We start from the raw sequence: 16,072 nt of genomic DNA, 5'->3' as shown, positions 1-16,072 counted from the left end.
GGAAACGCCTCCCCCCTCCGGTCTGCCCCCTCCCACTCTTCACACACACCGACTCAAAGTACAGAGGCAGGAGAGCGTGAGAGGGAGCGAGGGAGGGGAGCAACGTGTGCAGCAGGGGTAAGAGGAAGAAAAGCAATTTGTCCACAGGATAAGAGGGAATGAGAGAGGGGAGCAACATGTGCAGCAGAGGTAAGAGAGTGAAGAAGAATAGGAACGTGTGCATTGGTAAGAGGGAGAGTGAGCAACCTGTGTATGGATAAGAGTGAAGAGAATTAGGTGGTGGGGTAAACAGGGAGTGAAGGAGAGGAGCTGCCTGCGCAGAGGGGGTAAGAGAGCGAGGGGGCGGGACACCATGTGAGAACCTGAGGGAGGACAGCAACGTCTGCATAGGTAAGAGAGAGGGAAGGGAGCATCATGCGCAGGGGTAAGTTAGTATGGGAGGGGAGCACCATCTGGGGAGGTAAGAGGAAGGGAGAGTAAGCAACATGTGCAGGGATAAGAGGGAGGGGAGGAACAGCGTGTGCAGGGGTAAGAGAGTAAAAGGGGGGGGGGCACCATTTATAGTGCTAAGAGACCATGAAAGGGGAGAGCAACTGTGCAGGGGTAAGAGGGAGGAAGGGAGGGGAGTAGCAACATCTGCAGGAGTAAGAGTTAGTGAGGAAGGACAAAAGCATTGTGTGAAAGTATAAGAATCTGAGGGAGGGGTGCACCCTGTGAGAGGAGTAAGAGGGAGGAGAGTAACACATGCATGTTAGGGGGAGTCAGGAGGGGAGCAAGGTGTGCAGGGATAAGAGGGAATAAGGGAGAACAGCAACATGCACAAGGTTAAGAGACATAAGAGAAAGGGCCGAGACCTGTGCAAGGTTCAGAATGCGTGAGAGAGGAGAACTTGTTTTGGGGTAAGAGAGCCTGAGGAAGGAGATCAACCTGCCCAGTTGCCTTCCTCTCTACGATTTTGGATAGAGGAGCACATAAATCCCCATCCTTAAACCAGCATCAGCCCCTCCCATGGTTTTTACCCAGCCCCTCAACCCTGTATACAGTTGTTCCAAGCATGTTTCAGTTCTGCACAGTGCTAGCCTCCACCATCATCTCCTCGTCCTCCAGGTTAGTTTTCACAAATCTCACACTTAACCCAACACCCAAGCCACAGCCTCACCACCAAGATTTGTAACAACCCAAACAGCAAGCAACTCTAGTGAAACTGTTGTGTAAAACATACACCACCTGTCCTTACCACTGGACTCTATGCCTACCTCTAGGCATCTTAGTAGATAATACTTTAAAATCGTCGGCTCAGTGTGCTGCAGCAGTCAAAAAAGCAAACCGAATGTTAGGAATTATTAGGAAGGGAATGGTTAATAAAACAGAAAATGTCATAATGCTTCTATATCGCTCCATGGTGAGACCGCACCTTGAATACTGTGTACAGTTCTGGTCGCTGCATCTCAAAAAAGATATAGTTGCGATGGAGAAGGTACAGAGAAGGGCAACCAAAGTGATAAAGGTGATGGAACAGCTCCCCTATGAGGAAAGGCTGAAGAGGTTAGGGCTGTTCAGCTTGGAGAAGAGACGGCTGAGGGGGGATATGATAGAGGACTTTAAGATCATGAGAGGTCTTATACGAGTAGATGTGAATCAGCTATTTACACTTTCGAATAATAGAAGGACTAGGGGGGCATTCCATGAAGTTAGCAAGTAGCACATTTAAGACTAATCAGAGAAAATTCTTTTTCACTCAATGCACAATAAAGCTCTGGAATTTGTTGCCAGAGGATGTGGTTAGTGCAGTTAGTGTAGCTGGGTTCAAAAAAGGTTTGGATAAGTTCTTGGAGGAGAAGTCCATTAACGGCTATTAAGTTTATTTAGGGAATAGCCACTGCTATTAATTGCATCAGTAGCATAGGATCTTCTTAGTGTTTGGGTAATTGCCAGTTTCTTGTGGCCTGGTTTGGCCTCTGTTGGAAACAGGATGCTGGGCTTGATGGACCCTTGGTCTGACCTAGCATGGCAATTTCTTATGTTCTTATGTTCTCAGTGTGCAGCAATGGTCAGAAAGGCAAATAGATTGTTAGGAATTATTTGGAAAGGAATAGAGAATAAATCAGAGTATATGATGCCTTTCAATAGATCCATGGAACGACTGCTCCATGCAGTCATACCATGGAACTAGAAAAGGTGCAGAGAAGGAAAACAAAATTGATAAAGGGAATGGGAAAGCTCACTTATGGAAAAAGGCTAAACAGATTAGAGCTCTTTAGCTTGGAGAAGGGATATGATTGCAATTTGTCAAATTATGAGTGAGGTAGAATGGGTAATAAGGAGACGGTTATATACCCTTTCAACAACACTAGGACTAGAAGACACCCATGAAACTAGCAACTGGCAGATTTAAAACACATCACAGAAAGTATTTTTTCGCTCACTGGCTAATGCAATAAGGTGCACCCAGCCTACAGCAAGGGTTTATTTGCGGTTGGGCGTGTGTTTTGGGCACGCAAGAATAGCATCCTATGCAGTAATGAGATTAATGCATTCAAAATGCGCACCCTAATAAACACGTACCCAACAGCGCTTAATGCATGCAAATTCTATAAAAATGAAGACATTCCCTATTACTGTGCACCCAAAGTACATTTTTTTATGCTGGAAAATTAACTCCAGCTTCGGAGGTGGAGTAAAGTTTACTCACAGTCAAGGGATCATGAGAAACAGAGAAAAAATTGTTCCTCTATGTTCCAAAAAAGATGTCCTCCTCCCTAGTAACATATTTGCCGCTTCTCTGGTTTCCCTGGTCAAGTCGAAGTATGTTTTACAGCATATATATGGTTTTCTCCACCTGGTTTCCTTGTAGCCAATTTAATATGTGAAGGGAACGTACAGCCTGAGGAAAAGGTTAGAATTTTAATTGGTATCTTCAAAATGCATTTTCAACAATTAACCTGAAATTATAATGAATGCATAATTTTGACGCCCATGCATCCGATGCAATAAACATTTTAATTCTGTATTGGGAGAACAGGGGATGTGGTTGCACACTCATTAGGAAAATGGGTGCTCATATTGGGCACCCGTTTTTGATGCACGTTTTATTGCATTGGCCTGTCAGTGCACAATCAACCTATGGAATCTATTGCTATGGATGTAGCCAAGGGGACTAACATACAGGCCGATACAGTACAGTGCGCTTCGACGGAGCGCACTGTTAGCCTGCTATTGGACGCACGTTTCCCCTTACCCCTTATTCAGTAAGGGGAGGAAAACGCACCGGGAAAGTGCACAGAAAAGCAGTGAAAACTGCTTTTCTGTGCACCCTCCGACTTAATATCATAGCGATATTAAGTCGGAGGTCCCGAAGAGTAAAAAAAAAAAAAAATTGAATTCGGCCCGCGGCTGTTGGGCCGAAAACTGGATGCTCAATTTTGCCGGCGTACTCGAGAACCGACTCCAGCAAAATTGAGCTTCGGCTGTCAAACCCGCCGACAGCCACCGCTCCTGTCAAAAAGGAGGCGCTAGGGACTCGCTAGTGTCCCTAGTGCCTCCTTTTACCCGGATCTACCGCCGGACCTAATTTAAATACTGAATCGCGCGCACCGGGAGAGTGTTCGCCCGCTCTCCCGCAGACTTTACTATATCGGCCCGATAGAGGGGCTCAAAAGAGGATTGGACATTTATTTTTTTTTTTCTATTCCGATGTTCCTGTATACAATACATATCGCACCGGTTTACATGGAACTGAACTGTCGCCTCAGGGGAGGAATACATTATAACATTAAAACATTAAAACATGTTGACATAGAACTTAAGGGAGACATGTTCCTGAAGGGAAAGTCCATAATCGGTTATTAGCCAGGTAGGCTTGGGAAAGTCGGCGCTTATCCCTGGGAGTGAGATACAAGAAACAGATCAACTATTGGGGAACTGCCGGGTATGAATGACCTGGAGTGGCCATGTTTGGGACAGAATGCAGGGCTTGACAGACCGTAGTCTGACCCAGCATGGCACTTCTTATGTTCTTAAATTAGCTTGCTCATTTATTTATAAACATTTGCTATTCTGCCTTTTCCTAAATTAGTTTCAAGGTGGCTTCAGACAAAATTAAAATTAAAATAATTGCAATTACAGTTGCCTCATAGATTGGAATCAAAACAAGGAGGTAGAGCATGTATACAGATCTGATTAGAGACATGAGTTCAGTCGTCTACTCATCTAGGTAGCAGTAGTGCATTAGCAGATCATATAGAGATGAGTACAAGAGTTCAAATGAAGATATGATAAGGCGAGCGTCTAGTACCGAGTTAGTAAGAACCCTGCAGGTTTGGCCCTTTGGTGGTGGAAGTTATGGCAGTCAGATAGAAGGAAACGTCTCTGCCATGAAATTTAGGCAAATTTAAAATATCCCAGCACCCAATCTGACTAAACTCTCTAGTACAAAAGAACGATCTTTCATCATTGCTGGATCAACTATATGGAACACCATGCCCTCTGAATTACGCCAGGAACTCTGTCACAAAAAATTTAAACAAAACCTTAAAACCTGGCTATTTAAAAAAGCCTACTATCAATGATCTGTATCCTCAACTACTCTTCCTATCCGCCACAATCTCTCATATATTGCTTATATTCTATTAATACAAAGTTATATACTGTATTGTATTTGTTCAGTTACCATGTTAAATTGTAAAGCGCAATGCTGAATTACTGTTTGAATGTAAACCGAGGTGATGTTATTTACGTACCCCGGTATAGAAAAATCTATAAATAAATAAATAAATAAATAAATAAATAATAGGCGGTTTTGTTTGCTATCATGTCTGCCAGCAGGTTATTCCAGGCATCTACCACCCTCAGTAATGAAGTCTTTTTTTCAGGTTTCCACTGAATGTTCCTACCAGCTATCTCATATGTCCCTTTATGACTGAATTTCCCTTTTCTATGGAAAATGTTACCTTTGTGTCCTTTACTGAAATTTGTCAAATACTGTAATTTTCTATCCTGTCCCCTCATTCCTTCTTTCTGCTTGTGAGTACACTTGAAGTATCTTACTCTTCTCTGTGTAGGGTTTATGTTGTAGACAGCCATCATTTTAGTAGCCCTTTTCCAAACTGCCTCTAGCTTCTCAGAGGACAAATCTTCAAAGGAATTTCTGCAAGTTAATAGGAGTTTATTCACAGAAAAAAAACACCTCTTTAAAAAATTGCTTACCTCTCCCTCCCCCCTCCATGTGAGGAAAAGGGGCAGAGTTAGGAGAGGCTTGGTGAATTGCATTACACATAGGCATTCAATTTTGAAATCCTCATTTCTTCCTCATCCTGTCTACTTTCTACTTGCAAAGTAGGCAGAGTGAAGGATCTCTGCCTTAGTGGCCACCAAGGGATATTCAAAGGGAAGTTCTGTGGGGAACACTGGCTTGCAGGCCCCATGGATACTTTCAAAACTGGCCTCCCCGTATCCTTACAATAGTCCAGCCTCCAGAACTGAGCACAGTATTCAAGTGGAGGTCTCACTAGGGACCTATACACACATAATATTACCTCTTTTTTTTTTTTTTCCTCCTGTTATCATCTCTATGCAACTGAGCATACTGTTAATTCATAAACAGTTATTAGTCAGGTAGATTCGGGAAATAAGCGCTTATCCCTGGGAGTGACATACAAGAAATAGATGAACTGTTGGGGATCTGTCGGGTATTCGTGATCCGGACTGGCCACCGTGGGAGTCAGGATGCTGGGCTCAATGGACCTTGGACTGACCCAAAATGGCACTTCTTAGGTTTCTATGTTACATTTCTTTGCTGCTTTAATACACCGATTGGTTAACCTCAAGTCCATCTGAGAAGATTACTCCTAGATCTCTTTCTTACTTGATAGTTTTTAGTTCTTATTCTTATTTTTTTAATTTGTATAATTTTATGACTTTCTAAGCATACATACAAAACAAGAATCCTCAAAATCTCAATTCTGACACAAGAAGAAAAAAGACTTTAGAGATGGGCATTCGAGAAAAACAAAATAAGAAATGAGACAACATTTCCTATTTGATTCATTTCATTCTCAAAACAAAATGATTGAAAATCCTTCAAAATTTCGTTGGTTTTCACTTTTCGTTTTGAAAACAAAAACAAAAAATAAAAAAAGTGATCCATCAGGCCCGGGTCCTCGCCTAGGGAACAGACCAAAGCAGGGTCCTATTCCTAAACCCAAGCATGATGCTGGGTTGGCTGTGGCCAGATGCAGGAGCCACGGCCTAGGCCCGAGTGCGATGCATGGGCCTTGGTCAAGAATCCAAAAAGTGTCCCCAATTATCTGCTCCATTGAGGATCCAGCATTGCGACCCAAGGCGCAGTTCCCACGCCGGGGCCAGTTCAGACGCAGGCCTGATTCCAGGGCCTTGGCCCAGACCCAGCCCAATGCTGGGGCCTAGCCAGAGGCCGGGTCCCAATACCTGGATCTCAGCTCAGGGTCAGGCCCAGGTCTGGAGCCCAGGCCTTGGAGGTCCTCTTCACTTGTCTTCTTTCTTCTTAGGTGAAATGACGGAGTCTGCTGGGGACACGCCAGAGTTAATTCTGTCGTCTCCCTCTTCAGCAGAGGAGTCTATTTTGGAATTAACTCTGGTACATCCCTAGCGGATGCCGTCGTTTCAATTAAGAAGAAAGAAGACAGGTGAAGAAGTCCTCTGAGGCCTGGACCTGACCCTGGGCTGAGGCCCAGGCGTCGTGACCTGGGCTCTGGGCAGACTCCCTGGCATCAGGACTTGGCATCCAGACTGGGCCTGGGCCAGGGCCCTGTCCTAGATAAGGCCCAGAAGGCTGGGCCCCAGCATCGGGAGCAGGCTTTCAATCCTGGGCCTTGTGTAGAGCCTAGGGCCTAGGCTGAGGCTGCAGCGACCTACTGTGGCCTGAGGCTTCAGCTTGGGCCTAGGACCCCCCCTGGACTGGGAAAGTGGGGCTGGGGAGGATCCTGGCCTCTGCATTTTTTCTGGTAGGGAGGGATGGGTGCTGGGGATGGGAAGCATTGGGAGACCCTGTTTCTTTTTTCTTTTTTTAATGTTTATTTAGTTTCCTATTACCATGGAAACCCATGCAAGGGGCAGGGCAATGCAGGATCACTCAGTACACCAGGACTGCTGAAGGCCTTGTGCTGATTTTTACTGCATCTTCCAGCACCTGGAGGAGAGAAGCAGCGCTGCAACTTGTAGGTGAAGAGGGATTTGAGATGGAGGTATTGTCCCCAATGCTTCCACCCCCCCACCTCCCGCAGGCAGGTGGGAGAGAATTTCTCCTCTCCCCCCATTGCCTATGGGCGCCTTCCACCTTAATCCGGCTCAGGTTTGTCCCTTGCCCTTTTGAATTACACTACCGCTCTCATATTCACTACCTCTTCCGGTAGGGCATTCCAGGCATCCACCACCCTCTCCGTGAAAAAATATTTCCTGACAGTGTTTCTGAGTCTTGCCCCTTAGAGTTTGTATTATGATCCCTAGTTTTACACCTTCCTTTCTATCAGAAAAGATTGTGCGCATCGTTAATTTCTTTCATGTATTTAAAGTTCTGTTTCATTTGTCTCCTGTCTCTCCTCGCTTCCAGGGTATACATGTTAAGTTCCTTCAGTGTCATCTCATATGGCTTTCCATGCAGATTCACACCATTTTGATCACCTTTCTCTGATCCACTTCCCTTCTGTCCTTATCCTGTTTGAGATGAGGTCTCCAGAACTAAAAACTGTATTCCAGGTGAGGCCTAACCAAGGACCCATAAGGTAGCATTATTAACTCCTTTTTTCTGCAGCCCTGCATCCCTCTGCCCTTAGCTACCGCCTTATCACATTGCTTCGCCACCTTCAGATCATCAGACACTATCTCCATGATGTCTCTCTCCCAGTCTGTGCATATCAAGCTTTCGCCCTCACCCCTATCACATACAACTTCTCTGGATTGCGGTACCCCAAATGCATGACTCTGCACTTTTTGGCATTGAACCCCCAACTGCCAAATCTTCGACCACTCCTAGGTCGCTTCTCTTTCTTTCTACTCTTTTAGATCTTAAGAGTCCTCAGCAAAAAGACAAATTTTACCTTCTAATCCCTCAGTAATATCACTCACAAAGATATTGAAGATATTGAATGGAACTGGTCCCAGAACTGATCCTTGAGGCACTCCACTTATCACTCTTCTTTCTTCAGAATAAGTTTTAGAGATGTGAATCGGAACTGAAATCCGAACCGATTCTGGTTCCGATTCACATCTCTAATAAGTTTCATTTACCATATTTGCTGACATCTTTTAGTCAGCCAATTTGTAATCCATTTCGCCATCTTGGGACCCACTCTCAGCCTTCTCATTTTATTTAGGAGCCTCCTATGTGGGACTGTAACAAAAGCCTTGCTGAAATACAAGTAAACCACATCTTTCGCTCTTTCTTGATCCAATTCTATTCTCACCCAATCAAACAAAATCAGTCTGATTTGTTTGACAGGACATTCCTCTGGTAAAACCATAGGGCCGGATTTTAAATGCTCTGCGCGCCGGAGCGCCTATTTTGCATAGGCCGCCAGCGCGCGCACAGCCCCGGGACGCGCGTAAGTCCTGGGGCTTCGTAAAAGGGGCGGGGAGGGGCGTGTCCGGGGCGGGACCGAGGTAGGGGGCGGTTCGGGGCAGGACCGGGGGCGTGGTGCCGGCCCGGGCTGCTTTCAGCAGGCGTAAATCTGGCAACAAAGGTAGGGGGGGGGTTTAGATAGGGCCCGGGGGGTGGGTTAGGTAGGGGAAGGGAGGGGAAGGTGGGGGGAGGGCGAAGGAAAGTTCCCTCCGAGGCCGCTCCGATTTCGGAGCGGCCTCAGAGGGAACAGGCAGCGCACGCAGGTTGCACAAATGTGCACCCCCTTGCGCACGCCGACCCCGGATTTTATAAGATACGCGCGGCTACGCGCGTATCTTTTAAAATCCAGCGTACGTTTGTTCGTGCCTGGTGCGCGAACAAAAGTACGCCCTCGCACAAATTTATAAAATCTACCCCATATTGTCTTGGATCCTGTAACCCACTGAATTGCAGATAGTTCATTATCCTTTCCTTTAGCAGTCTCTCCATTAATTTTCCCACCACCGAAGTGGGCTAACTGGCCTGTAGTTTTCAGCCTTCTCCTGGCTCCTACTTTTATGAAGCGGGACCATGACCGCTCTTCCGCAGCCCTGCGGAAGTACTCCCATCTCCAAGGATCTATTGAACAGGTCCTTTGACGGACCTGCCAGCACTTTCTCTGAGCTCCCTACGTATCCTGGGATGTATCCCATCTGGCTCCATGGCCTTGTCCACTTTTGTTTTCCTAGCTCCACCCAAACAGTTTCTTCTGTAAATGGGGATTTATCTACCCCACTCACATCTGTACTCTTGCAAGCCAACAATGGTCCTTCTCCAATATCTTCCTTAGTGAAAACTGAACTGAAGTATTTGTTTAATTTTTCTGCTATTTCTTCATCTTTGTCCACACCTTGCTCCGTGTCTCCATTCAGTCCTACTATACCACTTCTAGTCTTCCTCTTTTCTCTGATATATTTGAAAAATATTGTGTCACCACATTTTTCCTCTTTGGTGATCTATTCTTCCACTCAAGCTTTTGTAGTCCTGATTTCTTTGCTTGTTTCTTTCAGTTTCACCAGATATTTTTCCTTATGTTCTCCTTTTTGAGTTTCTTTGAACTTTTTGAATGCTGCTCTTTTTTTCTTTATTTTCTCCACCACCCTCTTGGAGAACCATATCGGTTTCCTTTTTCTCTTACTTTTACACTTTTTGCATAAAGGTTTGTTTTCTTTATTATATCTTCTTTTAGTTTGGCCTACTATTGTTCCACATCACCCATCTCCTTCCAGCCTTCCAGCTCCTCCTCAAAGTACTTTGCCATTTTACCAAAGTCTGTGTTTTTGAAATCCCGGACCTTGATCTGTGTGTGACTTCTCTCCCTTTTGGCCTTTTTATCAAACCACACTCTCTGATGATCACTGGTGCCCAGATGGATGCCTGCCTGGCCATTTGAGATACTGTACCATCTCCATTTGTGAGTAGCAGATCCAGCATCACTCCTCTCCTCATGGATTCTATCCCCATTTGTCTGAGTATAACTCCTTGAATGGCATCCACAGTCTCTTGGCTTCTTGCAGATTCTGCAGCGAGGATACTCCAGTTCACATTTGACAGATTAGAATTTCCAACGAGCAACACTTCCCCATCCTTCCCACTTTGTGGATGACTTCAGCCAGATCTCTGTCCAGTTCTTCTGTCTGATTGAGAGGCCTGTACATCACACCAATGCAAATGGAAGTGTCTGCTTTTTTTTTTTTTTTTTTTAGGACAGCCCATAGTGCTTCTTCCTTTCCCCAACACCCCCTGCATTTCAGTGCCTCAGATAAATAGCTATTCCTCCCCCATTTCTGTCTTCTCAACTTTTCTAAACAGGTTATAGCCTGGTATGACCATATCCCGTTCATGAGACTCACTGAAACATATTTCTGTAATAGCAACAATATCCAAATCCACCTCTTCCGATAGGGCCTGCAGATCTAGAATTTTATTGCCCAAAACTACAAGTATTTGTGCTCATAGCTTTCCAGCTTTTCTCCCTCACATTGCTGCTCTTCCTGGTTACCTATTCTGCCCCTTTGTTTAAAAATGGACTGTTGCGCTGATATTTGTTAATTTCGCCATCTATTTTCTGTATTTGTCAGGGGTGAAATTCCAAATTCTTTCTACCATTCTGCCCTTTAGTTTAAATACCTAGCAGCATGTGATACGAATTTCTCAAATAGGATCCTTTTTCCTGCCACAGACAGATGTAGGCCATCTATATCAGACAGTCTTTTACTGTTCTACACATGGCCCCATCCCCCAATATATTTATTTATTTATTTATTTAACATTTTTATATACCGGTAGCCATTTACACATCGTACCGGTTTACATATAACAGAATAGGGGGCCACTGCGGAGGCAAGTCCTTTACATGAAACACAGAACAGAACAGCAACAGATAAACAAAAAAACTTTGGTTAAGCATTTAAAGTAAAAATTTGGTATAACATAAATAGATAATTGGTTTAACATAAATAGATAATAAATGGATTGCATAAGTTAAAGTGACATATTTGCATGGTAGTTATTTGAAGAAGGCTTAGAAACAGTACTCTGCTTTGGAAAATGGGTTTGTGCAGCAATTGAAAGGAGGTAAAGTGGGGAGAGGGAGGGGATAAACTGGAAAAGAGACAGGGAGGGGAATGAAGGGGGGGAGAAGAGAAAGGGTGTTAGAGGAAAAACAGAGAGGGAAAAGAAAAGGGGGGAAGAGACGGGGTGTTAAAGGCATGTAATATTATGTTTGGATCAGACGAAATATATCCAAAACTCTCTTCCTTACACCAGTTATTGAAGTTATCTATAAGGCTTAGCCTATCTTTCCCCTTTCTATGAACAGGTAGCACATCTGAAAAGGCAATAGTCTTCACCATGTGCCCAGTCTGCTTCCCCAGAGCCTGGAAATCTCCTTATACTGCTTGGATGCTGTTTCTAGCAAGGTCATTGGTTCCCAAATGGATGATAATATTGATTTTAGAGTCCTTACTTTCTTCATTAATTGCACTGGTAGAAATGCAAACCACTCCTTTACCCTTCTGTCTGCTGTCCAAGGATGAAAGGAGCAGGAGTGATCCACAATCATTCCTATCCTACCAGCTCTTGTTAAAAAAATAATGCCAGTCTCAGGGCTGGTCAGTGTCAAGTTGTTTTACAGCTGTAAAACAACTTGGCGCCAGCCAAACCTGAGACCCGTGTCATTTTTAAATCAGAACTGGCGGGACAGGAACTATTGTGGATTGTTCTTTCCCCTTTGACCCTCAAGAGAGCCTGTGGAAGGGGTAAGGGAGCCATGGAGGGTGGCAGTGGGGGGGTTTATGTTCTTTAGCTACTAGTGTGCACTATTTGCCAAAACAAAAAATCCAAAATTCGGAGGCACCAGCCATTTGGATTGTTTGAAACTAATCAAATCAAAAAAGTTTTTTTTCAATTCAGATTCAGCACTAATTTTAAACAAATGCACATCACTAGTGAAGAGTGGAGTTTTCTAGCTGAGTCATAAGTATTGCCAAGTTTTTTAAGAAGGCATCTTAGTTGCTGTCTGAGGAAAGTATAGGTTAGAGGTTCATCTGTTTTTGTTTAAAGAAAAGTATCCAGGTTTAGTCGAGTGCATCCAGATTTTCAGGTAGTACCATGGGGAATTGACCAGACAGGGTTCCCTTACCCTGGCAACCTACAGCCAAGGTGTGCAGATGTACAAGTGACTGTGATTTCTTGGAACTTAATTTTTCTGCATTGACTATTTGCTTGTCAGTGTTTACTAGTTCTTTTTCGCACTGGACTTTTACATAGGACCATCCAACTCCTTCTCCCCCAAAGGTCTTGAAAGACTCACCCTTTCTCCCTTGTGTAGGAAGATCCCAGGAGCATGAGAGCTGTAACGTCCCATGATCTCCCACATGAGCCCCTGTTGTAGAGGAGAAGTTGGGGCAAGGGTTACAAATTGTGGCTAGTGGATTTTTGTGTCCCAAATGCATGATTTTACCCATTTTAAGACTGAAGCTCATTTCCAAACCCACAAATATTTTTCCTGTTTTTTCAAGTCCTGTTTAATGTTTTTTTTTACTCCTTCCAATGTGTCCACTTTTGTATCCTCTGCAGAGAAGTATGTTTTTCCCTCAAGTTCCACCGCAAGACCTGGGGTATCCCAGTGGTTACTTTATCTTTGCCAAAGTGAACTCTGACTGCTGCCTGCGTCCAATTCCTCACCTAATTTATAGCTTTCTGGCCAAACTCCATGCCATCCAGCATGCACACCAGTCTTCTGTGTGGAACAGTGTCATAAGCCTGACTGAAGTTCAGCTAGGCCACATCTACTGCACCTCCCTCAGCCCCCACTTTTGTCACCTTATTAAAGAACTCAATGAGATATGGATCTTCCCTTTGCGAATCCATGCTGTTGGTGTCTTGTCATCTACTTGTTTCAAAATGCTGTACTATTTTTTTCTTTAGTAGTATTTTACTTTCTATGGCTTTCCTACTACTGCAGTTAGACCGACAAGTCTGTAGACGCCCGCCGCCTTCTCATCCCCGCTTTTCACGGGCAACTACATCCAGACCCTAGAAACTTCCCCCATCTTCAAGGACCATTTGGAGGGGTGGGTTCAGCATTATTTTGAGCTCATTTATTGAGCTTATTTCCCCCCCTCTTTTGTTCTCATGTTAACTCGTTATATCTGTTTGATGTAAATCGCATCCTCATTTGTTTTCATGTTACTTCGTTATATCTGTTCGATGTAAAACGCCTTCCCAGGCGCCAATTTCAGTTACACTGTAAACCGATGTGATATCCCTGATGAACGTCGGTATATAAAAATCTTAAATAAATAAATAAATAAATAAATAAATTTAGTACCTGGGGTGTAAACAATTTGGTTTCTCACCTCCCTCCTCTTCTATAAATACCGAACTTATGTAATATTTTTTTGCCTTTTGCTGGTCGTCCTCTTCATAAATTCCACTTTCTCCCTTTATCTTACGTATTCCCCCTTTAGTTTTTCATCACTCCCTTATATACTCTTAAAAAGTGTTTATCTGTCTCCTTTTATCGGTTGGGCAGTTTTCTCCTTTGTTTGGGCCTTGGGATGAGGGAGGAGAGCAGCAACACGTATTGGCATAAGAGAGAAGAAGGAAAGCAACAATATGGCAGTGGGGGAGAAAGCCAGTAGCTTGCCATGGGGGAGAAGAGCAGCAAAGGGTAAGAGAGGGAGAGAAAGAGGTGAGTTCACAGCAAATGCGCCCTAAGAGGGATTGGGATGCTGGGGTTAGACGGAGTGAGGGAGAAAGCGAGCAACCTGTGCCAGGTAGATGAGGAGGAGCCTATTTTTAAGGCTGGGGCAGGGAGCGGCCAAAGGCCGCCCCGCCCCCCCTAAAGAAAAAGGGAGAAAAAGGCAAATTAAAAGGGAACTTCTCTTTTCCAGCGCCCTCTAGCGAGAGCACCGGAGACCAACAGTAAACAAAGGAAAGGGGGGGGCCTCAAAACAAAAACCACAGGTCATCTTGTGGCCAAACACCGACTCACCTATGTTATACTTACCCGTGAAGGCACGGGTTTCGACTGCTACACCCGATGTTTCCCTGATTCTTAGCCTCTATCTTCTCCACCTACTGGGGAAGGGGGTGGTCACACCCTGCGGCTCCTGGTGCCGTTCTCCAGTCCGGAGCCTCCGTTGTTCCTCTCAACAGTGAGGGGGGGGAAGAAAGGGAGGGGAGGGTTGACAACTTCTTGGGGGGCCCCTAATCCACCTTCTGTGCGGGGGGGGGGGGGGGGGGGTCACTGACCATTTATTAAGGAAGGGGGGCAGGGGAGGGGTGAGGGGTAGGGAGGGGGGGAACACCCAAAAAGTGCACAATTAAAAATGTAACTACAACAAAAAAAACTTAAATCTTAAGGATTAACTCAAAAAAAAGGGGGGGGGGGGTGAGGGAGAAGAGCAGCAACACGTGTTAGCATAAGAGAGAAGAAGGAGAGAAACAATATGGCAGCGGGGGAGAAAGCCAGTAGCTTGCCATGGGGGAGAAGAGCAGCAAAGGGTAAGAGAGGGAAAGAAGGAGGTGAGTACACAGCAAATGCGCCCTAAGAGGGAGTGGGGATAGGGGTGCTGGGGTTAGAAGGAATGAGGGAGGAAGCGAGCAACCTGTGCCAGGTAGAAGAGGAGGAGAGCAGCAACATGTGCCTGATTAAAAGAAAGTGAGGGAGGAGAACCGCAAGTGATCAGGTAAGAGAGGATAGCGGCAACGTATGCAGGGAGGGGTCAGAGGGAGCAAGGAAGGAAAAAAAATGTGCAAGAATAAAAGGGAGCAAGCCAGGGGAGCAAAAACATATCTGGATAAGCCAGAGGGAAGAGGGCAGCAACATGTGCCAGAGTGAGGGATGAGAGCAGCAGGAGCAGCTTTTATGTGAGTAAAGGGTTGGGGATGTGGAGGAGTCCTTGCCTCCGTGCTGCTCCTACCCATGTTCAGCCAGAAAACAGACTGTGTTTGTTGGAGCTGTTAATACAAAATGCAGACTCTGCTGTTCCCAATCGATCCATAATCTCTAAATTCCCGAAGTAACTTTTTGTGTTCTCGTTTCTTACAGAGAAGAGTTTGCCGAGGAAAGCGCGGCAAACCGATTCCCGCCCGCTGCTTTCCCTTCCCCCACGCCGGGGACCTTCTCACCTTTGGCTGAGGGGAAGGAATGTGGACAAGTCTTTGGGACAGTGGTGTGTGACTGAGGTCAGGACCCGGGCAGGTTAACAGGAAGTGATCGGCTGCCTGGGATGTCAGCAAAGACTAACCCTGCATTCCTGGCTGCAGCTGCGTGCCACAGTGCCAGAAAACCCTTCTGTGGGGAGGGATGAGAGAGACCGATAATAGAATGGACTGAACTAAAGCGGGGATGGTTTGAGGTGAAAAGGAATAAAATGACGGGATTTTTTTTTTGGACCTGAAGGTTTCCCCCCTCTCCTTTCTGCTTCCACCTCAGAACCAGGGCTGGGATCTAGCGACCCGAGCCTTCATTCACAACTACCCGGGGATCTGTTTCCAGTGTGACTTAGTAAAGTCATAAAGAGAAGAATTTGAGCAACCAGCATAAAGGTGATGGACTCTATAGCTCAGTTAATGGAGCTGTACCTTTAACTCGATTGTAGAAGCTTTAGTTTAGACTCAGAAAATTGAAGGCTGGAAGATCCACAGTAAAAAAAAATAAGCTGAAGCATTAAGGAGTGCTGCTGTAAGTGTGGAATTCTCATTCATAGGTGCCGATGCAATAAATATGCGCAGAAAGCGGGCGCTGAACAGTCAGCGCCCACTTTCATAATGCATCCCACATGCAATATTTAAATTAGGGGGTCGTGTTAGCTTGCGCACCCCTAGCACCTCCTTGCTAACAAGAACCCACCCGATCAGTGTCTGCCGGTTAGGAAAACAGACGCTGAGTTTACCGGCGTAGGTTTTCCTAAACGCCGCACAGCCAGG

General features: G+C 45.2%; 1 protein-coding gene and 1 long non-coding RNA gene across 2 annotated transcripts in view; one reads left to right on the top strand and one right to left on the bottom strand.

The window, feature by feature from the left end:
• The window catches only part of ERF (ETS2 repressor factor), a 120,470-nt gene that overhangs the window by 13,775 nt on the left and 90,623 nt on the right, over nt 1–16,072 (bottom strand). The window lies entirely within an intron of this gene.
• On the top strand, nt 118–15,538 carry LOC115076064. The gene is made up of 2 exons (XR_003852680.1): nt 118–189; nt 15,192–15,538. It is a non-coding gene; the product is annotated as an uncharacterized LOC115076064 (long non-coding RNA).

Source organism: Rhinatrema bivittatum, chromosome 14 (assembly GCF_901001135.1).
Source record: "Rhinatrema bivittatum chromosome 14, aRhiBiv1.1, whole genome shotgun sequence".
Taxonomy (NCBI): Eukaryota; Metazoa; Chordata; class Amphibia; order Gymnophiona; family Rhinatrematidae; genus Rhinatrema; species Rhinatrema bivittatum.
This window is presented reverse-complemented; position numbering and strand designations above follow the sequence as displayed.